We start from the raw sequence: 26,331 nt of genomic DNA on the forward strand, positions 1-26,331 counted from the left end.
CATGGAATTTGCATCAAAATCTTCATGTTGAATGATTTAAGACAAGCATGACTATTTGGCCCAAAATGATTACTTAAGGCTCAAGAAAATGCATAAAACAACTAAAAATAAAAGAAAAAGGCTAGTGAAACTAGCCTAAGATGCCTTGGCATCAATTGGGTTGGAATTGGGGTGGATAAGGGTTAGGGTCATAGGGGGTGAATGGTGGTAGTTAGCTTGTGAGTGTGGTGGTTCAAAGCTGTGTTAAGGAGGTGGTTCACAGGCATATGATGGGGCTTGTCGGTAATTACAAGGGGGTCCACTATATCTATCATCTTGGTATGCACCTCGGAATGGCTTTTGACCATAGTAAACTGGTGGGGGTTGGTTGTTACGAGAAGGTCTACCATAACTATTGTCTTGGCATGCATTGTGGAATGGTCGTGGTCCATGGTATCTTGGAGGGTGTTGTTGCCTAAAGGGTTGATCAGATCCTCGTGGCTCCTTCCATCTCTGATTGTTTTGACCTTGATGCATGTTCCTGTTATAGCTTCCATTCCTTTCAACAACATTAGAACCAAACTCAAAGCGACGGGGGTGAGAACTCATAGTAACTAATAAAAATTAAAAAACAAAAATAAATAAACAAGCAAAGGAAAATAAAATAAAATAAATACGAGAAAAGGTTTGAAAAAGATTTGATTTTAAGATTAGAAAAGATAAGATAAGTTAGGTAAGAGAAGATAAGTTTTTAAATTAAAAGGTTTTGAAATTTAATTTTTTTGAATTTGAAAATTAAATTTTGAATTTTAAATTTTTTTGAAATTTGAATTTTGAAAATTTGAAATTTGAATCTTAAATTTTGAAAATTGAATTTTTGAAAAAGTCAACAATATAAGATAAAGATTTGAAAAAGATTTAAATTTTAAAAATGTTTGATTTTTAAAATTTTAAATTTAAATTTTGAATTTTGAATTTTGAATTTTAGAATTTAAATATTGAAATTTGAAATTTGATTTTTAAAATAAGATAAGATAAGATTTTGAAAAAGATATGATTTTTTAAAAAGATTTGAATTTTGAAATTTAAAACTAAGATAAGATAAGATAAAAAATTTTAAAATAAAAATCTGAAATTTTTTTTTCTAATTTTTGAAAAAATCAATTAAAAAGCAAATATTTACAATAACCAATAATAAGGCACACGTTTGCAATTCCCCGGCAACGGCGCCATTTTGAAGAACGAAACTCTCGCACGATCTAGAATTTTCACAAATAAATTCGCGTTGTAAGTATAGCTTCTAGACAGACAAGAATTCCTTTCTTACAAAAGTTTTAGTTGTCACTTAAGCAAACCCAATTAAAATTTATAACCGGAGTATTTAAACCTCGGGTCGTATTCTCAAGGAATTGCAGGGAAGTATGACTTATTATTAGCTATGAAAAAGGTAGAATTTTGGGTTTTTGAAATAGGGAATAAGTAATTTGAATGGCAAGAAAAATAAATAAATAATTATAACGTAAACTCTTGGCAAGGTATGAGAATTAGAAGTCCTATCCTAGTTATCCTTATTATCGGTGATGAGAATTGGGTTTTAATCCCACTTAGTTAAGTCAAGTGGACTAATTAATTTAATCCTCAGGTCCTAGTCAACTCCTATGGAAAGACTAGAGTTATTGGAGTACAAATTAACCAGCAGAGAATTCCAATTTCAATCAGCAGCTGAGTTGATAACTCAAGTGTTACCAATTACTTAACCAAAGCCAAAAGGGAAAATAAATATAAATTAAATTAAAAGCATCAATAGCTGAATAAAATAATTGTTAATCTGAAATACCTCAAAATATATTAAATAAAATATTCAAATCTTAACATGGAAAATTCATAAACCAAATCAGGAACATTAACAAGTAAAAGTATTGGAATAATTAAAAGTAGAAAATAAATTAAAGGAACATTGAACCTGTGACTGGAGAGAAGTAATCCTAAAATTAAGAGAAATCCTAATCCTAATCCTAAGAGAGAGGAGAGAACCTCTCTCTCTAGAAAACTAGATCTAAAACCTAAAATTATGTGAATATGAGTTAATGATTCATGAATGAATGGATTCTCCCGCTTTATAGCCTCTAATTTGTGTTTTATGGGCTGAAAACTTGGTCAAAAACACCCCAGAAATCGCCCCCAGCGATTTCTGGTACGTACAGGTCGCTGCAAAGTGACACGGAAGCGTCATCCACGCGAACGTTTTTGCCAGGTCACGCGTCCGCGTAATCTACGCGTTTGCGTCACCTGGCTTTGGGGCAGCTATGGCAAATTATATATCACTGCGAATCCCCGGAAGTTAGCTTTCCAACACAACTGGAACCGCATCATTTGGACCTCTGTAACTCAAGTTATGATCATTTTAGTGTGAGAGAGTCAGGCTGACAGCTTTGCAGTTCCTTCAACTTCTTGTATTCCTTCCACTTTTGCATGCTTCCTTTCCATCCTCCAAGCCATTCCTGCCCTGTAATCTCTGAAAACACTTAACACACATATCAAGACATCGAATGGTATAAAGGAAGAATTAATATTAATAAAATTAAGGTCAAAGAAGCATGTTTTCAATCATAGCACAAAATCAGGAAGGAAAACATAAAACATGCGATTTCTATGAATAAGCGTGAGAATAATGGATGAAAAACCACTCAATTTAGCACAATATAAACCATAAAATAGTGGTTTATTAGTGCTCTTGTTGTTTTCTTGCCCCTTTTGCAATTCATTTTCAGCAAATATAACATCTCTATGACAATAACTTTGTGCGCGATGGAATCCCACAAACGATACCCCGTTGCATTGTCAGAATAGCCCAAGAAGATACACTTTCTTGATTTAGGATCAAGCTTTGTTCTTTCTTGAGTATTGAACATCACATAAACAGGACATCCAAACATATGGAGAGAAGAATAATCAGGTGGCTTACCTTGCCACATCTCCATTGGAGTTTTCAACCCCAATTGTTGTTGACGGTGATCTGTTAATCACGTAGCAGGCTGTTTTGACTGCTTCTGCCTAGAAAGACTTGGCTAATCCTATAGTTCGCAACATAGCTCAAGTTCTTTCTGGAAGAGTTATGTTCATCCGCTCTGCAAAACCATTTTGCTGAGGTGTATATGCAACCGTGAATTGCCTTTGAATACCCTCGTACTTGAAAAATGCAATGAAATCACCATCAATGTATTCTCCTCCATTGTATGTCCTCTAGAACTTTATTTTCTTCCCAATTTCAAGCTCTATTCGTGCTTTAAACTCCTTGAATACTGGAAACACATCTGACTTTTTCTTGATGGAGAATACCCACACTCTTCGTGAGTAATCATCTGTGAAGGAGACAAAATATTTTGCTCCTCCTAGTGATAATTCTGGTGATTCCCACACATCAGAATGAATCAAGTCTAGTATGTGCTTGCTTCTAGCGGTTGATCTTTCAAACTTCAATCTATGCTGCTTGCTTATCACATAGTGCTCACAGAAAGTTAGATTCACCATTTTGAGCCCTAGAAGGAGACTACATTCTGCAAGAACCTGTAGACCACAATCTGACATATGGCCTAATTTGTGATGCCACAACATCATTGTGTCTTCTTGGTCTACAGATGCAACTGATGCTTCTGCGTATCGAACTGTATCTCTAGAAAGCAAGTAAAGATTGGTTGTTAGCCGTTTTGCCTTCATGATCACACGAGCACCATTAGTCACCTTCAATGATCTATTTTCAATATTAATCTTGTACCCTTGAGAATCCAACAGCCCAACGGATAACAAATTTTTTCTCAAGCCATTCACATGTCTAACACCTTGAACTATATGGATGGAACCATCAAACATCTTAATTTTGATGGTATCGATTCCCATAATTTCTAAGGCATAATCATCTCCCATGAGTATAGACCTTTTTGAAACAGGTTCATAAGTGCTAAACCACTCGTGTTGTGGAGTCATGTGATATGTTTCTGCACAATCTAATAGCCAGACATCAGCTAGTGATTTATTGTCTTCATGACCAATAGCAACTTCGATGCACAAGACATCTCCATCATTAGAGGTGTTTGCAACACAACCATGTGAGGTAGTTGCATTAGCAGTTTTCTCTGTACTCTTCTTGTTGAACCAATAATTTTTCTTCAAGTGCCCTTTCTTGCCACAATTGTAACAAGTAAGGTTTTTCTTTCGAGACCATGATCTACCATGACTTTGACTCCCACTAGAGCCACGTTCTGTTGATCTACCTCTCATCACCGACAAAGCTTCTGCTTGCTTAGAACTTTCTGTTCGATCATCTTTATTTTTGCGCCTACTTTCTCGTTCAAGAATAGCAGCAGCAACATCATCAAATCGAAGTTGATCAGCAATATTGTTATTTGTGATGTTGATGATAAGTTGATCATACGAGTCTGGTAAACTTTGGAAAAGAAGTTCAGCACGTTCATTTTCTATAATTTGACACTTCATGGCTGTCAATTGTGAAAATACAGTATTAAGATTGTTGATGTGATCCGTCACCGATATAGATTCACTCATACGAAGAGTATAGAGCCTCCTTTTCATGAATATCCTATTGTGCAGTGACTTTGGCTCGTACAACTTAGTGAGTGCCTCCCAAATCTCCTTTGCTGTCTGTTTCTCCGAGATGCTTGATAATACGGAATCTGCCATATCCAAGTGTAAATTGGCAACAGCGTTTCCCTCCATCTTTTTCCACTTGTCATCAGGAGCGCCGGTAGGCCTGCCTTCTATTGCTTCTAAGCAATTTTCCTTTCTCAAAATTGCCTTGATCTTCAGTTTCCAATGGGAAAAGTTATTCCCGTTGAATTTCTCAATCTTAAAATTTGTTACCATAGTTCTAACACGAACCTTTTGCAGCGGAACACTAAGGACCTAAAGCTCTGATACCACTGTTAGATACCAAAGTTAATAAGGACGAAATAACGCAACTAAAATTTGTGAACGAGAAATAGATGGAACTGAACAAGAATATAGACAATAGTAAAAATAATTATGACAAAGTGATGAAATTACAATCTCTCACAATATATAGAGAAGTTTATAATACTCTCTTACGTATTATAGAAATTCATACAAAGGGATTACACATATGAGAGACCTTACTATTTTTCTCTCTAAGTTTCACTCAATAATTCTATGTAAAACAAGGCATTCATTAGCAAATGGTTTAACCCCTATATATAGTATTTTGTGGAGGTGCATTTGGTTTACAAGTTGATCAAGTTATGCACAAGTGTGTGTACTAGAATCTTCATTTACATTCATCTTTATCAAGTTGTATAACAAGTTAGATAAATATCAACTTATATAATAACTCATTCTTTGACTAAGTCAAAGATTGCAACTATTCTACCCTATCTTCAAATAGCAAATTTTGACTAGAACTTTGACCATGTAAGTTGGACAACTTGTAAGTAGTTTCATGAGTCTTCTAATTTGATAAGAACCATTTGCATTATACTTGATTCTAGACCAAGTTTAAGTTCTATAATGTTCTTAAATTTTGTTAAAATTTCATCATGCTCCACTTGTATCACTTGTAACCTCTAACCAATTTTGTTGATTTCAAACCAAAAGAAGAATTTTGCTTCTTTTCACATTGCAATGCTCTTTAATCTCTTATTTCTTCTTCCCCTGATCTCATCTTCTCACCTATTTCTTTCTTCTCTTCTTTTCAACTCACATAATAGAGCTGATGACAATGTCATTATCTTTGCCATCTGATTCCATGCACAAGATGATGAGTTCCGATCATGAGTTCTAGAGAAGAAGACGATCTATGCATTGATCATTTTGCTGCGCATCTGATTCAGAATTTGCCTCCATGAATCCGATTATGGATCCTTCAATCCCGTTCTTCTTACACCCGGGCGAACATCCAGGTACTTCCTTAATTTCACTGGTCTTGGATAACAAGAATTATAATTCTTGGTCAAGATTGATGTGGCTAGCATTAAAATTGAATAATAAGCTGGCGTTCATTGATGGATCTTTACAGAACCTGATGAAGAGCTCTTCTCCACAGGACAGGGCAATGTCTCAATCACTTCTTACTTCACCAAATTGAAACGCATATGGGAAGAACTACAAAGCTTCAGTCCAATCCCTTCGTGTGTTTGCACCCTCTCTTGCATTGAGTTGTATAAGGAGAAAGATGATCCAAGCATATCGTAATTTACTAGCTCTCTTGCAACATCATGAAGCGACTAACTTGCACAATATCAACCACTGCACATTGCTCATGACACAGATACAAAACTCACAAATGAAGGCACCTTAATGATAATGTCAATTTTTTTCACCACAAAATTCTGCATTCTAGATCATAGATACAGGTGCAACAGTGCATGTCACCTTTAGTCTTCATGCATTTCATTCATATGTCTACATTAAACTAATTCGGGTTAAATTGCCTAATAAAAGTATTTCTCACTGCATCAATATCTGGTGTTGTCAAATTTTCTAATAGTCTAACTCTTTCTAATGTCTTATAATTTATCCGAATTTGCTCTTAATCTCATATCAGTTTCAGCTCTCATTGAATCAATTAATTGTCAATTCACCTTTAACAAGTTTAGTTGTGAGATTCAAAACTTCCATACAATGAGGAAGATTGAAGCAGTTGAACTCAATGAAGGCTTGTATGAACTAAAGAAAAGGCTCCCTTCGAACCTAGATGAAAAAGCTTTGCACATTGCAACGCATATAGTCTCATCTTGAATGACCGATGCCACTACACTTTGGTACTTTAGGCTTGGCCATATACCCTTTAATAAGTTGCTTTTTACATCTGAATTGTATCCTTCAATTTAGCAATTTCAATTCAATAAAAATGTTGTTAATACTCCCTGTGACTCGTGTCACTTTGCTAAGCATAAGAGATAGAAAACCTTTTCCAATAAGCACTTCAAAATCCATTTCAATCTTTGATTCAATATATATTATTTAGGATCCTCCCAACATCTCATCTTCTAAAAGATGCAAATACTTTTTAACAATTGTTGATGATCACAGCAAATTCACCTGGGTATTTTCATGACTTTCAAATTTGAAACTCCAGGTTATTGATTTTATCTAGGCACATCACTCATATCATGGAAGAGCCCGAATATCATGCCCTTGCACTAGCAATGTGCGAAGCCCAGTAGCTTTCCTATCTTCTTGCTGACCTACAAATGCCTCTTTTCCAACCTATTCCCATCTATTGTGACAATGAATTCGCTCGTTACATTGCTGCTAATTCCGACTTCCATGAATGAATCGAGGTCGATTGCCATGTTGTAAGAGAAAAATCTAGCTCCGGCCTCATCAAGCTACTGCCAATTTCAACAAAAGATCAAAACGCATATATTCTGACAAAGCCATTAGCTCCTGGACCTTTCAAGACAGGCTTCAATAAGCTCGGATTGCTAGATATCTACTTAACGGGGATTGTGTGACACTCTTCTTTGATTTCTTCTTACAATTTCTCTATATTTTTTATTTCTGTATAGACATGTAATACTGAGTTGTTCTAAGTTGTCGTTTTGTTGCCAAAATTGTCAACTTAAGGGGGAATATTACCGGCCTATACATATAGTTGTAGTTAGTTAGGTAAAATATATAGAAGTTAGCTAGTTACATACAGTATGTGAAGAGTGTCTCTAACTTGTATATAAGCAACATCTTTCTAATCTGATAGGGACTCTTGAAGCTTCTAGCACTACTTTCATATCAATGCAATAACAAAAACTCTCCTCGTCTGTTTCTAACATTTCTTTCTAACGCATGCTTTGTTTCTTTTCTTTTTTTTTTTTTTTTTTTTTGAGTCTTTTGTTAGTTATGGTGACAAATGAAAAATCAACCCTTGACATTAATTGGCCATGACACATAGTGAGGTAATTAATACAATGCAAGACTTTGAATAATTTAGATTTCTGACAACACAAAAACTACAGTAGTGCCAGGAATTCAAAAAGCTGATCAGATATTGATTCTGATGAAAGGTGGATTTGCGAATCAAATCAGAGTTGAAACCAAAGTAAAATTGACCAAGCATATGTACCAATTTATTTTGCATTGGTGGGAAAACCGTGCACTAACTACAACACATGATGTGAGATGACATGGCAGTGGGCGATGCAACTAAGAAACATAAATAGAAAATAATGCATCATGATGTATGTGTTTCAATAATTTCGTTTTTAATTTTTTTTTATATTTTATATATACTATTTTCATTTTTAGTAAAAATTTAATTTTAATTTGGTCGGATTTAATTTACTTATTATTAAATCAAATAAAATTTTAATATGATGATTAATTAATTGATTAAGTCAAAGCTCTTTTTTTACATAATTAAAGTATCAAAATTAAACTATCATAACAATATCTATCAATCAATTAATTTTATGTAAATGTATGTCAGTGGGATGGCGTGGGAGGGGACAATTTAATTGGTTAAATTATATGGTTAGACTCAACTAATATTATTATTTGATTTATTTTAAAATAATTATTACTTTGACTTTTCTATATATATATATATATATATATATATATATATATATATATATATATATTAATATATCTAAATTTATTTTATTTCTAAATATATTAGTTTTTTCATGAATTAAGAAAGTCAAAACGACAGCTATCTTAAAATAGAAGTATAAAAATAAATTGCATGAAGATGGAGGAAGGGATTATACTTATATATGGTCCTTACTCACATACAAAAAGAGAAAATACAGAAATACAGAAAGAATATAAAACATTATGTTAGGTCTTTCATGTTTTTTTTAGAGTAATTACTTAAATTATTTTTCAAAGATTTTAAAAAGTATATTTTTGTCCTTAAAAAAAATTAATACACAAAAATATCTTTAAAATTTTATTCCGGCAGACAAATCAGTTTCAAATTTATTTTTCAGCAGAGTAATTACCCATATCAGTTTCCAATAATTTTAAAAGCAGACATTTTAGTCTCAAAAAAATTAATACGCAAATCAATTTCCAAGATTTTTTTTTCGTCAGACATAACAGTTGTGCGTCCAAAAAAAAGTAAAATAAAATTATTATTATTATTATTATTATTATTATTATTATTATTATTATTATTATTATTATACAATAATACTGTACCATAATTTTTTATATTTTTGAACAAAAATAATAACAAATTTATTCATTAAATTCTTATGTATATATTTATAATATAAAAAGTATATATATACATATTCACTCAATAATAATTGATCCAATTAAGCTCTTGTGGTCATGCATACACAACGCATGCGTACGCACAACGCATGCATACGCACGATCCCCTTTTTTGTTCCAGTGATGCGTATTCATGGTTCTCTTTTTCTTCTTAATGCCGTTTTTACCAATTCTTTACTAGAGTATCTGAAATCAATCAAAAGTCACAAAACTCAAAGTAGTATCCAATGGGGGTTAATCCACTAAAATTCTCTAACAAATCAACAGAAAAACTATATAAATCACATAGAAAAGATACAAATGATACTCACGCATCAACCACGTTGAGGTTGCTAAGTATATCCTCCTCGCTTGAAGTTTCGACCGCAAAGGATCTTGCACATCCTCTTTGGTTGTGGTAATTACCACGGCCAGTACTTGCATTCACATTCTTCCTAGAACAATCCTCCACCACGCGACTCCTGTTCACCAACTCCACAAAACCTTAACCTCAAGAGGCGCTACAGCTCGCATGATGTCGTCTCTTAAACCATCCTGATACTTCATACACTTTCACTCCTCATAACCTTCAGAAGCACCCTGACAAACTCTTGAGAAACGGCACAACTCCTAGAACTTACTCGTATACGCAGCTACAGTCATAGATCCTTGCCTCAATTGAAGTAGTTCCAACTCCTTAGCTTGTCTCACCAAATTCGGGAAGTACTCCTTATAGAATTCTTCTCTGAAAACCTCCCAAGTGATTACCTCATTTCCATTTACTTGCTACAGAAGATGGTAAGTCCCTTGCCACTAATGATGAGCTTCTCTAGCCAGCTGATAAGCAGCAAGCTCCACCAATTGACCCTTAGGTACGTGCTGCGCTTGCAGTGCTCTCTCTATTGCTCTAAACTAGTTGTTAGCTTTCGTCGGATTAGTCGACCCTCTGAAAATAGGGGGATTAACCTTCAGAAAGTTTGCCAATATCATCAGACCTCCTTCAGCTGAGTTTCCTCCAGATCCGTTACCATTTCCATTCATTCTCTCCATTGCTTGGTTAGTAGCTGTCGTACAAGCTTGCATTGTGTTGACAAGGTTGGTCATTGCCACCTAGAATTCGGCCTGATTACCAGACAAAGCGAGTTTCTCATTTCCTCTCCATCCTCGACCTCGTCCAAGAGTTGCCATTTCGGGTCCTATCCACACAAAACAAGTGATATCAAGGTGATCAGTTCCAACATCTCAAGTTAAGTACTTTAATTTCACAAAAGTATACTCATGAACTTCATGCTAAACATATCAATCAGATATCCTAAATAGTATATGCACAAATTCAGAGTATGCATTGCAGCATAAGTAGTCCATCCCTCAAGCTCACGAGGACGAACTGCTCTGATACCATAATATAACACCCTAATATTTGAATCCTTATGCTCGAGTCATAAGTCAGTGATAATAAGGTGGTACGACTCTCAAGGTGGATTTATAATACATATATATAATTGAATGGAATTATTAAACGAGAAGTCTGGAAAAGCGTAAAATAAAATCGCAAATCGGGAACACTCACGTATTGATGAAATGAAAGATAAAGCGTGTTCGGAAAGAGATATAAAGTAAAACGTTAAGGAAGAACAAAATAAAGACAGGAGATATATATGTAAGCATAAGTAAATAGCCACTAGTCGCGATCTGCGAAGTTTAGGTTGGCTAAGGTTACAGAAATAAGAATCAATTTGACAATAGTATTTTCCTATCTCTCCCAAAGTATACATAAAGGACTCTATAGACAAGTTCTCAAAATGAATAAATACATACATATAAGTTTTTCAAAATATTGTGGAGAGAATCTAAACAAAAGAAAAATAGAAGTCCAATAAATTTTGCCATCTCTCAAATGAATCACAGCTCACTGCTGAGCACCAGGACCTGTATCTGAAAAATAGAAGATATATACGGAATGAGAATCTCCGACCCATGGGATTCCAGTACGGTAAAAGTTCCAAATAGATACTGCATAAGGCAACACGAACTCACTAAACAATATTAATTCTCCATGAATCATTATATCCATCTTAAGTTCTCTCTAATCCATAACTTGGCAACTATCATAAGGGAATTCTAAGTCTAAGTCAACAATTCTCAGCCTTTCTCAACTCTTCAACAGAAAACGGAACCAGAACTAGCCCTCTGCATCAACCGACACCAGTATGAGGGACCTCTCAGATAAGCAAACACAAACAATACAAACAAGGAATACACAAGTATATTCAAGTAAGGCAAGTAGCATTTAATCATGTAATATATACAATTAGGCAAACCATTACAATTAAGCAATCCTATACAAATCAAACATATGAAAATGATGTATGCCTCTCCTATGACCGATGAGTCTCATCTGTCAGTTATCAAGCCAACCCGACATGTCCGGTAGCAAACTTTAGACAGTCCCTAAGCACGCATCCCCAAGAGTCTATTCATATATATAATCATTCATCAATCAAAACCTCATCTCATTAGGAAAATCCTGGGAGTTTAAGTGCCCGGTCACAACTTGCATTGAAGGGTCAACAGACGCTCAGATCTCAACCTGGAGCAAGTGGAGCCGACCCACTAGATCTACCCAAGAAAATCTGGAACTCAGATAATTTCTCAAATCTCATATCATTCTCGACCGGGAGCAATTAAGTGGGGGCGAACCACTACATCTACCCTAAGAGACTCAAACCAAACCCGAAGCAAGTGGATCGATGCCACTGCATCTACCCAGGCAGGTATATCACAATCAGAATCATGCTCAACATCAATTTCATTACCAATCTCATTAATAATCTCCTCTTCAATCTCTTCTTAATTCATATTCAACCTTAATTAGTCTCATTCATCATCATCATTCATCATTATAATCAATTATCACATTCATTCTCTTCATACCTCACTTCATACTTTGTTCTTCTCTTTCCAATTCATCAACTCATCTCTTTAATTCTCATTTCTAACTCTTCTATCCTTAATTACACTAGATCTATACTCTTATCGGGGTTTATAAAGGTTTAGAAGGCTCGAAGAATGGTTAAAAGCTTAAAAATTCACTTTTCAGAAAAACAAGGTGGCCGCGTACGCATGCACATACTCGCGTACTCATGAGTGTAATCTTGACAAAATCGCGTAGGCAGACCACCTTCGCGTACGCGAAAGGTTTGGGTAGTGGGACTTACTCTCGTATGCATGACTTGCGTCCCGTACGGATGAGCGTCATTTTGAAAAACTCGCATACGTAGCCCGTGTTCGCATACGCATGGGTGTTGACAGAGACCAACTTCCGTGTACACGAGCACAGGCCTTATCAGAACTTGAAAAAGCTGATATATTATAAAAAATCAGTTTTTAGCCCAAATTTCAAACCTTCATATCTTTTTCACAAAATTCATTTTTCAACCATTCTTGAACCGTTGGAAATATCGATAAATGAATTTTCATAAAAATCTAGTTTTATAAAAATTTTCACTCAAAAGACTGAGATGCGGCCCGCCGAAGTTGGTCAAAAATTAGTTTTAACCAAAAACAGTATTTACCAACTTTTCCAAAAGTTTACAAGCCAAAATCATTTTCACTCAACAAATTTACCTCAATCTATCTCTATTCACTTATTCACACTCAACTAAAACTCAAACCTACTTCATATACACATTTCAACTTAAATTCATTAATTTAACACCTCAAAATCTCATTTTTCACTATTCCATCAATCATTCCAATTTTCACACATTCAATACTGAAATTCTCATTCAATCTCATGCATCATCACATAATTCAAACACCACTTACCATTCTTACCTTTTTTCTAGCGTTCGGCCTAAAATTCAGGACCTCCGACCCAATATTCATCAATTCAATATATATATATATATATATATATATATATATATATATATATATATATATAAACAACACATCACTATACATAATCACACAATTCTCATCCAAATCATCAATTACAACAACATCTCAACTACATATATCAATTCCAACCAAATATGTAATTTAAAAAAAGCCTAATCCTAGAGGTATCTTGCTTAGGATTTCATACTACATTATACGGTATTTAAATGAAACTAAAATCGTACCTCTTGGAAGTCAAAACTAAGCTCTTCACTTGTGAATCTCCACTCCAAGGCTCACCCAAAAGCTTCTCAAGCTAATTGCAAGTTCCCAAGGTGTACCCAAAATCATCCAACACTCTAATATACACAATTTCATACAAACATCAACCTAGGGTTCATGAAATCTCATAAATCACAAGGGTTTGAGGATCTCTTACCTACACTCACGAAATTGGTTGTGAAACTCACCAATAGCTCATACTATAGAGCACTCCTAAACAACCAAAATCACAAGATTTCTCAAAATCTGTAAACATCTTTTGAATTTATCATGAACTGCAAAAATGGGTATGAGAACTCGAGATTCTTACCAATCTTTTTAGATAGAATTATAGAGGATGAGAAGGGTTTCACATGGCCATAAACGGTGCGACAATCGGAGCTCCGGAGAAAAAGTTATGATGGATTGAATGTTTCAAAGGTTAGGGTTTCTCTCCTCTCCCTTCTCTTCTCTCATTACAGCATTGAAATACAAATGAATGGGGTGGTGGTACTGAAATAGCTTTAGGAAGGGACTATATGTTGGGTTTAGACCCAACTTGGACTCGGTTCATATATATGGCCTGTTTGGCCTAACTTTGGGTCAAAACCTTTGCGATTGGCGTTTTAATCTACGTTTTAAATATTTTTACTTTTTAAATCATAATTTTTAACTTTTTCACTCATAATTAATTTTCTCCGCTGTAGTACCAGGCTGATCTCAGCCGGTACTGTCGGTCAAATTTTCAATGCACGTTTTTATGCAGAAAAATATTTTCCAACTCAAAAAAATCCAATGAATCCAAATATTATATTTAAATTATCAAATTATAATTGCTAAATTTTTCAATTATTTTCGTCCATATTTAATTAATTACTTATTTAATTAAGGTTTGACCAAATTTTACAAAACTTGCTATCTTGATATTTTCGTGCTCAAACTCATCAAAGTTGTGTATCTAAGGGTATAGTTCGAGGACATCGATTATAGGTTAGGGTGCAAAGGGAATGTTTTGATAATATACGTACCGACTGATGTTTGTTTTACTTCTATGTTGTAGTTCTATTATTTGTTCTACCGATTCTTTCATTTATTGTTTGTCTATGCTAATTTGCTTTTCCTAAGACGTGATACTTCCTTTTAATTGTTTCTTCATTTCATTTGTTCCTTTCATTTCTATTCTTGTTGGTTCCTTTTTTTATTGTTCTTTAAGGTGTAATGTCGTTTGAAATTTGTGTTTGTTGGAAGCATTTGGTTTTTGTGAAGAATGGATATTGTTTGCATGAAAAGTAGTTGTGTTTGAATGGAATTACTAGTTTGTTGTTGGATTAGTGTAGTTCTTGCAGTGTTAATATGTTTTAATAATTTTTCTGATTTCTCACATTAAGAAAATCTTATTAATAATTTAGTGAGATATACCAATCGAAAAATCTTTCAAAAACAAGGAAAAAAAAAATTATATTTGGTATCTAGGAGTTAATATAATTTCTTGGTTACACACATTACTGTTTGAATATGATAGTGTTTTCGTTTCTCTACGTAATTGTAGTTATAATAAAAGAATCAAATTTTACTCATATCCCTCATGTATGACTAGTTGTATGAAGATAATGTTATAATTTTGAGGCTTCGACTTTTCACTTTATAACAGGGCCATGGACACTAGAATATACATATATATATCAAATCATACTAACAATTTGAACTATTAATTCATCATAATCTAACTAATATATATACTTGTTATCATCAGATATTGTTAGTTTTAATTTTAAACTCAACATAGTATAATATTTAAAAGATTGGTGTTATGAGAATTATGTTTAATCCTATGAAATTTCTAAGGTGAAAATATTATATTTGCTTCGAGTAGAAGGTACTTATGGTTTCAAAGGAAAAAGAGAAGTTTCGACTGAATAATAATCATAATATGCATAAATAGAGTACTATTATCATCAATTAAATAAATAAATAATATTTTTGTATGCATGCAAAAAATTACACTTGCCATTTTTAAAATATATTTTTGTATATATATACTAATATATTTTATATTTATAAAGTTTATCAATACTCTTTTTTTATAATTTTTATTAATTTTTAATAAATCTAACAACTTATAAAAAGTGACGCATCTAATATACTCAAGATTATTATGCTTATTTTAGTGGCACCCTACTCTTATCATCAATTAAAAGTTTACGAACATATATAATAAATAAAATATAACAGGAATATATTCCTACTAACATTTCTATATACAAATTAAAACCACATAGTAGCCTTCTAAATTACCCGGCTTGCAGAAAACTTGAAAACTGCATTTTTCAGCTTTATTATTATTACTTACATGAATTTTGATGTTAACCTTCCATTATAATTCCAGTGAAAAATCATCACAAAAAGGTTTTTTAAGAAAAATAACATTATTGGTTGTTTAGCTTATATTATAGCATTTTTCTTTTCAAAGTAATGCAATAACTCAAACCATTGCTTCTTGCACCTACATAATAGCTATATTCACTACGCCAGATGTGGAAGTTGGTGGCAGTTTTCTTAACTGCCGCTAAATGGAAAGATGGAGGTGGTTAATGTAGCGGTTAGGTGATGAGCAGCGAAATCATCGGAATTAACGGCGATTTTGCATCAAATCGCTGCTTTGCCAATTGAAACCCAGCCCCTAACTCAATTCTCATCATGAGTCCCACAAAGTCATGCGCAATTAAAGCATAAAACCCCTAACACAATTAAGATCTCTTCTAGTTGTTAATTCTATTTTTCGATAATCATTTTTGTCTGTGTACTTTCCAGTTAACATAATTTCATTTGATGAACTAATTTAAAATTCATTAATGTAGTCGAATAATTAATATGGGTTACTAGCCATGTGGACTTGTATAATTAGAACTTTTTCCATCCAGGTTACATGTACCATTGGATGTAGAAAATAAAAAGCCATAAAGCTCATTATTGCTAATTTATTCCTATTAGATTTGGGAACTATTCTTGAACCTGTACATAACAACTAAAGTTCTTTGAATATTTGTTTGACATGTTATGAGCAAGTTTATGACCAAGTGAAATAGCCTTTGATTCCAACTGCTTGCCTTCTTCAAAGTAAATTATAATTTAAGCACAAGACTTGATCAGGATTGTGCTTTTCACATTCTCTCACACCAAAAATCTCTCATGTGAGGAGTAGAAGTGCTAGAGATATAAATCATTTACTACTTATAATTATTTCTTTCTAGTATGAAAAGAGTCATCACAATATTGTATTAATATGTCTTTTGATTTCAAAATTGACTTTTTTAACTTGCTGTGTTTAATTCTTAAAGTATTCTTATTCTTATTCTTTTTAATATTTCATATTTTCATTATGGAAATTGAAAACTTAATAGCGATTTTGACGATCTTTTTCATTAAGAACAATCTAGTTTTTTCCAGCTCACATGATTCACCTAATTCAAATTTTAGGGATCTCAAATGTTTCTTGTGAAAAAGATGATAGTATATCGTTAATTAAGGTAAATATTATAAACATCTGTTTCAGCAAATTTTAATTAATTGCTTGAATATCAAAAAGGGGAGTCATAAATCATAATAGAACATAGTGTGTTGCTTGACTTGCAGGTAGAGCTAGCAATCAAGAAATTAAAGAGGAAGGCAGTGAAAGATGAAGTAGTAGCAGAAAAAAATTAAAAAGTAGGCAATAAAAAATGTTTTTTAAGTTATCTAATTTAACAGTAAAGTAGAGACCTGTCACCAAACGTTGTGGTAGGGATGAATTATTTGGATGGAGAAAGCAAAAAAAAAAAATATATATATATATATATATATATATATATATATATATATATATATATATATATATATATATATATATTAAGATGGGTGTTATTTCATTAGAATTACATATTTTTAAGTTACTTTATTTCGAAACTCTTACTTAGCTTAAACATGTTTTTTATTGACATTTGAATATATACATATACACGTATTTATTTTGCATTTATATCTTTATGTATGAGTTTCACTGTCAATTCAGATTACTAAAGAAAAGAATACTAACACTTTTTAAAATTAATTAATGTGCTTTAAAAAGTAACGAAAAAAATACCAAGAATACTTCTAAACAAATAACCAAAAAATAAAAGGACAATGGTAGCAGTTTAGAGACATGTGCAATGAAAATTTCATGTTTCTAGATATCGGCGGATAAATGCCGCCACAACATGATAGATTCTAGGTTCATATATAATCGTTGCAAAGTAAAACTGTAGCAATCTCCTAATATTAAAACGTTTTGTCCCTGTCATATCATCGCTAACTAGGTACGCTTGAATGGTGGCACAATATTTAGGTTAGTAGGCACGACTGGATTTTTATGTGCGTATATAATAAAGTCAAGTGTATGTGGGGTAACCATGAACTCACTTCTCAGCAAAAGCTAGCTTTGAAGTTGATATAACAAAATGTTTGATATTGAAATTGAATTAATAAGTTAAATCTCAAGCGGCGTTATTTGTTTTTATGCCTTCTAGCTTCTATGATTGCGATTTATTAGAATCTGTATTGCCTTCTGAATCGGTAATTTGATCTCAATGATGTTATTAGGTTAGCCAGGGTTTAAAAGAAAATAGACAAAGGCAATATACAAACTTAACAAAGAGCACGAGCGAATTCAAATTTTTATTATTGCTATGAGAGGTTTTTTATTACGGTTATATTAATTGTACACTAAAGTCAGCCATACTATAAAATACATATTAAAATATAAAATATATATTAAAAATAAATTAAATAACATATATATATACTAACTGATTTTAGTAGTTAATTTTAATGTATAAATAATATTTTATTTTTTTTATTGTTATAAGGACACGAAATATTCGAAAAATAACATTTCTAATTAAAAAAATAGAAATTAATTACAATTCAAATATAAGATAAATATAAAAAAATTAGATATTTAATATTTCTTTTCTTTTAAAAAAATATAATCTAGTAAGTGTATAATTAAATTAAATTAACTAGCTAGTGCAAAACCCACGTAAATCTTTCAAATTTTCTAAAAGATGCTATCTCTAATCTGGATTTGAAAATGTACCTAATTCTTGCGCTAGCAAATAATAACTCTTCCTTGTTAATTAAATTATTAATTTAATAAAGAGAGAGATTAATAATTAAGTTGATGGTTGTATATCTAACTAGAATGTCATTATTTAAGCCTTCAAAAGGAACGAAGAAAAATAAAAAAGTGTGCATTTGAGGATTAAATTACAAAAGATCTGAATATCTTCCAACTTTCAATCTTCATAGGAACTTAAATCTGATCTACTCTCACAAGTCACATCTCATAACCACCATAAAAACATGATTTAATAGAAATTTTTTAGTCATGATTGAGTGCTTTATATATTGGGTTAGCTTAAAAGCATTATTTATTCAATGACATTAAGTGACGTTAGTCCAATAAAAGAAAAAGACGAATGGTATCTATCTAGTTGCCCCCAATCGTGTAAATTCCTCTCTCGGTTGGGGTTGTCAAATCCTTATCTCGATTCTAAAATGTCGTCTTTTGTGCCTCCAAATGTAGGTATGCTTATATATATATATTCTTGACTCAATTATTTTGTAATGATAAATTTAATTAATAATTTTTTGTTATATTTTTTATGAGTATTATAAATATTAATAAATTGATAATAATCAAAGATTACAATCAAACAATCCCTGATGCAAGTAAACCAGCAAGTGATTGAATGATACACTCCAAAACCAGACCATATATTCTTGAGAAGTTACTGTATAATGGCCTAGTTGTGGGCAAAACAGAATTTTTTGGAAAATTTGCAAAGCAGGAACCTCTACGATATTACATAGGCACTGCACCATCACACACCTCACCACATTATCAGCTATTAATTAAATTAGCGAGAAACTATCTGTTCGAGTCACTACGGCTAGAAATTTAAAAAAAATTTAAGTAACAAGGTGAGATTTGTTTGACGAACTAATTTTGAATATGTAAAAAAATAAATAATAATATTTTAATTATAATTATATTTTCAGATAATAATATTTATATAATATTTTATTATAATGATATTTTATGATAATAATATAATAATTGAATTCAAAATCTATTGGCATGAATTAATACTGACACTTTTATTACTAGTATTGTTTATACTAGTAGTCCATATATTTATTCTAGTAATATAATTTTTTTTTTTGAACAAGAGAGTTCAACACAATATAGTGGAGCGTCAGGTAACCAACATGTAGCCACGATCATAACGGAAAATAAAACAATGTAATTAAACTACCCCTGATGTCATCTCCGGCATTGCCATCAACAACAAAAGAGATCCAAACTATTCCACTCTCTATAACTGGTCAAGGATCTTTGAAACACCTCTTCTGGAATTAAAAATCCGCATGTTCCTCTTTAGCCAGACATTCCAAATAACCGCAAAGAAGTATATCATCCACTTGTTTCGCTCCTCCTTCCTGTTTACCACGCCTGTCCAACTCTCAAAATGTTCTTTTAATGAGCCCGGAATAGACCACGCTCTCCCGAAATCAGAAAGCCATCGACACCACACCTGCCAAGTAAACTCACAACCCAGAAACAAGTGGTGAATATATTCAACATCTCTTTTGCATAACACACATATGTTGTCCTCGTGACTAATTATTCCAAATCTAAGTAGTCTTTCTTTAGTATTTACTCTTCCTATCAGAACAAACCAAATAAATAACTCCACCCGTGGTGGCACCAAACCTTTCCATATGGTTCTGGTGAAGCTGTAGCTGGTGATATCCTCCGGGAGAGTATCTGACTGTACCACCTGCAAAAAAGAGTTAGTTGAAAAAATTCCTTCCTTGTCAAACTTCCAAATGATTTTGTCTCGCTTATCACAAGCTAGCTTAACCGGCCTTAAAGATTCATGCAAAATATCCACTAATTCTAACTCCCACTGATATAAAACTCGCCTCCACTGGAAGTTCCAAATCTACTCTAACCCATCCCAAAACCCACAATCCCCTATGACAGATCCTTTCTGATTTGAAACAGGGAAAAGTATCAGAAACCTCATCTTGAGCGAACCACCTTGTAGCCAGACATCTTCCCATAATCGAGTCCTCCTACCATCGTCCACCTCCATAGACAACCCAACAATCAACTTGTCTCTTACATTGTTATCTTTTAGCTGCAACTGACATATGTCCTTCCATGGACCCCCTTTAGTAGGTAGTGGCTGAGCTGCTAACATCATATTGGATTCAAGTCATAGCAGGAGCATACAACCTTCTTCCATAGAGGACACTCCTCCTTTGAAAAATGCTACCACCACTTGAAGAGTAGAGCATCATTTCTAATCACTGCATCACCTACTCCCAAACCACCCTCCCTTTTAGGGGGCCTGAACCACTTCCCACTTAACTAGTGTTACACCATTCCTACATTCCTCCTTACTCTATAGGAATCTTCTCTGCAGCGATATCAACTTATCTGCCACAGCCCTCGGCATTTTGTACAGGCTCAGGTAGTACACTGGCAGGCTATTCAACACAGACTTTATAAGGACTAACTTACCCGCTTTATTAAGCACTTTTGCCTTCCACAAACTGAGCTTTTCCTCAACCTTGTCAATTATCGGTTTCCATATCTTGACCAGCCTTGGGTTTGCACCTAGAGGAATGCCAAGATATCTGACTGGAAGGTTCGCCTCTTTACATCCCAACAAACTGCACATATTGTCAGTCCAATGCTGTTCACAATTGATTGGGATTAAACTTGATTTATCGAAATTAATTGTTAATCCCGACATTATTTCAAAGCACCTTAGCAATCTGGCATAGTTTTTGATGGTCTCCTCTTCCGGTGGGAAGAATAATATAGTGTCATCTGCAAATTGGAGATGAGACAACTCTATACTTTCCTTACCAACCAGCAGCGGCAAAATTCGTTTGTTCCTCACTGCCTCCCCTATCATCCTGTGTAGGACATCCACTACCAGAATAAACAAGAACGGAGACAGTGGATCACCTTGTCTCAAACCTCTCTCCATCTTGAACGGTTTAGATGGGGAGCCGTTTAGTAGGATTGCCATGGATGCTATACCGATACACTCCCTAACCCATCCTCTCCATCTCCAACCAAAGCCCATCTTCTGTAGCACAATATCCACAAAGTTCCACTTTACCCGATCATAAGGCTTCTGAAAGTCTAATTTAATAATTGCTACCTTCTTCTTCCTCATCTTCAACCATTGCACTGTTTCGCATGCAATAAGTGCCCCATCATAAATCTTTCGACCCTTCACAAATGCGCTCTGAGTCTCCCCTACTAGACCTGGCATCACTGATCTCATCCTTCTAACCATCACCTTGGATATTACTTTGTATATACAGCCTACCATGCTGATCGGTCGGAGGTCTTTGATCTCCTTGGCTCTAGTGTACTTCGGGACAAGGGCCACCCAAGTAATATTGGAGTCAGTAGGCAACCTTGATGACCGAAAGAAGTCCAGAACAGCTGTCGAGAACTTTGTACTAACCTCATCCCAGCACTTCTTAATGAAGTTCATATTATATCCGTCGCTGCCTGGAGCCTTAGAGGATTCACAGTCCCAAACAGCCTCTCTAATCTCCTCCAATGTTGGTATTCTCTCCAGAGCACTTGATTCTTCTTCGTCAATCCACTTAACCACTCCATCTCTAAACCCAACCACCGGTGATCTCTCCTGATGATATAAGTCTCTGTAAAACTTTCTGATGGCTATCTTGATCCGAGCTTGATTTCTTATCAACCTTTCATTAATCACCAAAGCATCAATTCTATTATTCCTTCTTCTTGCCGATACCAAGTTATGAAAGTACCTCGTGTTTTTATCCATTTTCTTCGCATGCCTAGAGTGTGACATCTGTTTCCAGTGTATCTCTTTCCTCACATACCACTGCTTGCAGCAGCTTACTAGAGCCTTCCTTCTGGCCTCCACTGTACCATCATAAACTCCATTCCCAACCATGTCATCTACCTTCTTGATCTCTTCCTCAAAGCGCTGAATTTTCTTATCCATGTCTCCAATTTTTTCTTTATGCCATTTTTCCAAAGGCACCGATAGAGCCTTCAACTTATCCGTGAACTGCCCATCTCCAATATTCCTCTATTCCTCTCTGACCATTCTTAGGAATCCTTCATGTGTAAATCAGGAGTCTAAAGTCCGGAACGGACGCGGGCTACCTCTGTACTTGGTGTCTTCAACTATTATTGGGCAATGATCTGACAGGCCTCTCGGACCACCTTTTAATCAAATCTCCGGGAACTCCTCGGTCCATTCAACAGTCACTAAGACTCTATCAATACGACTACAGGAGCTACCTCTGTACCATGTAAATTTACGATCATTCAGTGGTAAGTCCACTAACTGCATATCTTGGATCCAACTCTTGAATTCTTCTGCAGACGCTGTTAACCTGTCCTGATTTTTCCTCTCATCAACATGTAATACCTCATTAAAATCACCCATGTAGAATATCGGAACTTGACATAAGCCAGCTATAAAACTCAGTTCCTCCCGTATAGCAAGTTTTTCCACTCGCGTATGAGTTCCATAAACCAAACAGAAAGCACAATGGAACTCATTTTTGAATAAACCCCCTCAACACATAACCACCTCTCCCCTTTGTAGCAGTTACTCATTCTAAACAACTCATCCCACATTAACAACAGACCCCCGGACGTGCCTTCCGATTCTACAAACTCCCAACCCACCGCATCACTTTCCTAAATATGAGCTACATCAATTTTAGTCACGTCTTGCAATTTTGTTTCAACCAAACATAGCATATTCAGTTTATGTTTCTTTTTGAGCTCTTTTATCATGCTCAACTTTCCAACCCCTCTCAGCCTCCTAACATTCTAAGAGCTAAAAATCATTTTAAAATATTATTACACACCTTTTTGAGTTTCTTCGGTCTGCTTCTTCGCGCCTTCTCTTTTTGTTTTGCTAGCCTCCTCTTCTCAGCTAACGCTTCATTCTGTTCTTGTAAAATCATCATTAAGTCATCTTCTTCATTGTATTGCACTGCTCCGGATTCAACAGCCGATTCTCACGCCTTCCTATTTTCAACCATCTGTTATTTCTTATCCGAACCGTTTTGAATACTGATCATCTGTTGTCCCTCATTAGTTTCCATGCCTGCTCTAGTTTCACTGCTTCCTTCATCAATTGTCGCAATATTCAGGGTCCTCCTATCATCCACTGCATTCGCACCTTCTTCGATGCTGATTAATTCCTTCCCAGGAGTCCAATCAGTCTCCTCGGTGTTTCTGCCTAGCTCGTCCGCGCTGGAGGGTCCGTCTTCTCTCATCGCCAGTAATGGAATCCCAGTACATGTTGAATCACAGCTTGTTGGTCCATGGGATCCTCCGTCGTTCTCTGTCCCATGACCTGCGTCCCCCTCATCTCTCCAGCTGGGTCCATGGATGGCTTCGCGGTGGTCTGGTCTCCTCGAGCTCTGGCCACGCGGTTCTGGTCCAGGTTCAAGCTCTCCCCGTCGATTTGTCCCTTGGCAACAGCGCTTAGCTTCGGGCGACGAAGATTGTGACCTGGATGGATCCCTACCCTGCCCAATTGCATTAGCGCCCCATCCGTTCCCTTCTCCAAGTGAGTTGGGCCACCTGCGTTTTGCTCAACTTGGACTGGCCTTTGGTGACACAGCCCATGTTCATTCCTTCCTCATAGGTGAAACCCTCTTTATTTTTGGCCCAACCTTTATACCGTTTTTGGACAACCGTTTTTCTATAACAGCATCCTTCATCCAGTCCGGCTCCGTATCCCCAGCTGACCGTTTCTTTTGATTCTGTATCATTGATCAGATCACAACATCCCTTTAGTTTAGCATTTCCTATTGCATCAATGCCTTCCGTTACCAATGGAATTTGAATTTGAACGGATTTTTCATTACTCCATTCATTCAATATATTTTCAGTAATTACCAAATTATCCTTTCCACCATCTTGCTCCCTTGAAACTGCCACCACCAACTCAGCCGCCGGATCTTTTTTTACCAATAACAATATCGAACTGCTCGCACCTGAGCTCTCGCAGATTTCTGGGCCATAATGTTTACCTATCTCATCATGCTTACATTATAATTCGAAGCTTTCGTGGCCAACCTCCTTAACTAGGACGTCAAATCCACTAGTACCAATTGTGATGTGAATCCACTCGTTGATTCTGTCCATAATACAAGTGTCAATTTACACCCAAGCCACACTAAAAGAAAGACATGATTCCGTGGCTTTGTCACATCTAACCACTTCTCCCCATTGGCTTCCTATCATTTTGAAAGTCTCTGTTGACCACGTATGCAAAGGAATACCATAGCACTCTAACCATACCCTTCAAGTTTCACTACGCTCCTCCTCATCCCATCTCCATACACTATGAAAGAATTTCAGGAGGTTGTTTAATTCGAACGTGTAGGCTTCTTCAGCACTGAGTATACTTTCAAACGTCAGGAGTGCTTTGTACGCTCCTAGTTCTCTGACTTCCACCACATGGGGAAAATTCTTACCGATCATGGCCTTCAAGGACTTATAGTCAATTGCCTTTGTCGTTCCGCATATTAAACTCCTCTGTAACCAATCCAGATTTGCCTTTGCTACCGGCACTTCCAACTTCTTTGTCCACGAATTGCCGTGCGGGTCTCCTGATGTTTCCTTCTTCTTCAACTCCTTCACATTGCTCCGCGCATCCTTTTGGCGCACTTTATTTTGAGGTTGAATCGTGACTGCATTCTGTACGGCATTTTTCTTCTGATGGCCCTTCGTAATCTTTGCTACATTCGTGCGTTGATACCTAGCTTCTCCTACTGTGACAATCTTGCTTCGTAATCTCATCCTATTCATTTCCGCAATAGCCTTCATAGCCCCTTTCGTTGTATATCGGATGAATGCGAAAATGTACAGTGTTCCATTTTTTTGTTTTCGTGACAAGTAGATATCATTTATCCGCCCAGTCCAATTGAACAGATGATACAGCTCTTTTTTGGAAATATCTTCTGAAAGATGATCTACGAAAATAGAGAACGATTCGTTTTCCAATCGATAGTACGCTTCTCTATTCCAAACCCTAGGATCTCTATGAGCAAACCTACTTCTACCCCTCTCGGTGTTTCCTGCCCTTCTCAATCTCTCTCTCTCTCTCTTTCTCTCATCTCAATAGTAATATATTGTAACTTACTATATCTAGTTTTAGTAATTATTTCCTTAAAATATTTTTTATTACCTAAGCCGGTGAGTAATCACCTCGGGTTCAATCTGTTATAATTTTGCCACCTCCTGTTTGCTCTTTTATTTATATTGACCTTTCAGAGTTACCTTTTTTTTTTCTTTTTACACATGTAATACAGAGAGGGAAAGCGAGAGAAAACAGTGAAACCGTTAACCGGCAAGCTTTTGAGGTTTAGTTGCATAATTCAAAAACTCCAATAAAAATTTTAAACTGATTAAAGTGTACGTTTCTTCCTCTTTTTTACAACTGTACTAGATTCGACAAGTTGAGAATTTTTTTCTTGAACTTACACTTCGATCATTATGTAGATCGTGATTTAAATATTATTTTGACTAAAATTAGAAAGAACGAGAGTTAAAAATTATCAGAAAATAATCAATTTTTGTTAGTTAACACGGAGACGTAATGTTCGATAAATTAATTACAAATTGATTGTGTTTGATACTTGATTGATGATTGATTTGTTTGATATATGAAAATGTATTTATATGACGTTAGAAGCTCACTGAAAGCATAAAAAATTTTAACGCTGGACACCCTCACTTTAGGTGTCCATCGTGCTGGGCGCCCCACACAGATACACCAGCACCCTCTCTATACATCTTGAGCATTCCACTTGACGCTCTACTTTAAAATTATGGACACCTTACCTGGACATGAACGC

At 34.9% G+C, this 26,331-nt stretch overlaps 1 long non-coding RNA gene and 1 pseudogene across 1 annotated transcript; one reads left to right on the forward strand and one right to left on the reverse strand.

Annotated features, from left to right (window-relative positions):
• Nucleotides 1–5,509: 5,509 nt before the first annotated feature.
• Nucleotides 5,510–7,718, forward strand: LOC110270505 (uncharacterized). The gene is made up of 3 exons (XR_002360126.2): nt 5,510–5,909; nt 6,026–6,770; nt 7,088–7,718. It is a non-coding gene; the product is annotated as an uncharacterized LOC110270505 (long non-coding RNA).
• Nucleotides 7,719–24,007: 16,289 nt separating this feature from the next.
• LOC148576260 (uncharacterized) lies at nt 24,008–25,350 on the reverse strand (annotated as a pseudogene).
• Between the last annotated feature and the right edge of the window lie 981 nt (nt 25,351–26,331).

This window comes from Arachis ipaensis, chromosome B1 (assembly GCF_059453495.1).
Source record: "Arachis ipaensis isolate K30076 ecotype BB chromosome B1, ASM5945349v1, whole genome shotgun sequence".
In the NCBI taxonomy this organism is placed as follows: Eukaryota; Viridiplantae; Streptophyta; class Magnoliopsida; order Fabales; family Fabaceae; genus Arachis; species Arachis ipaensis.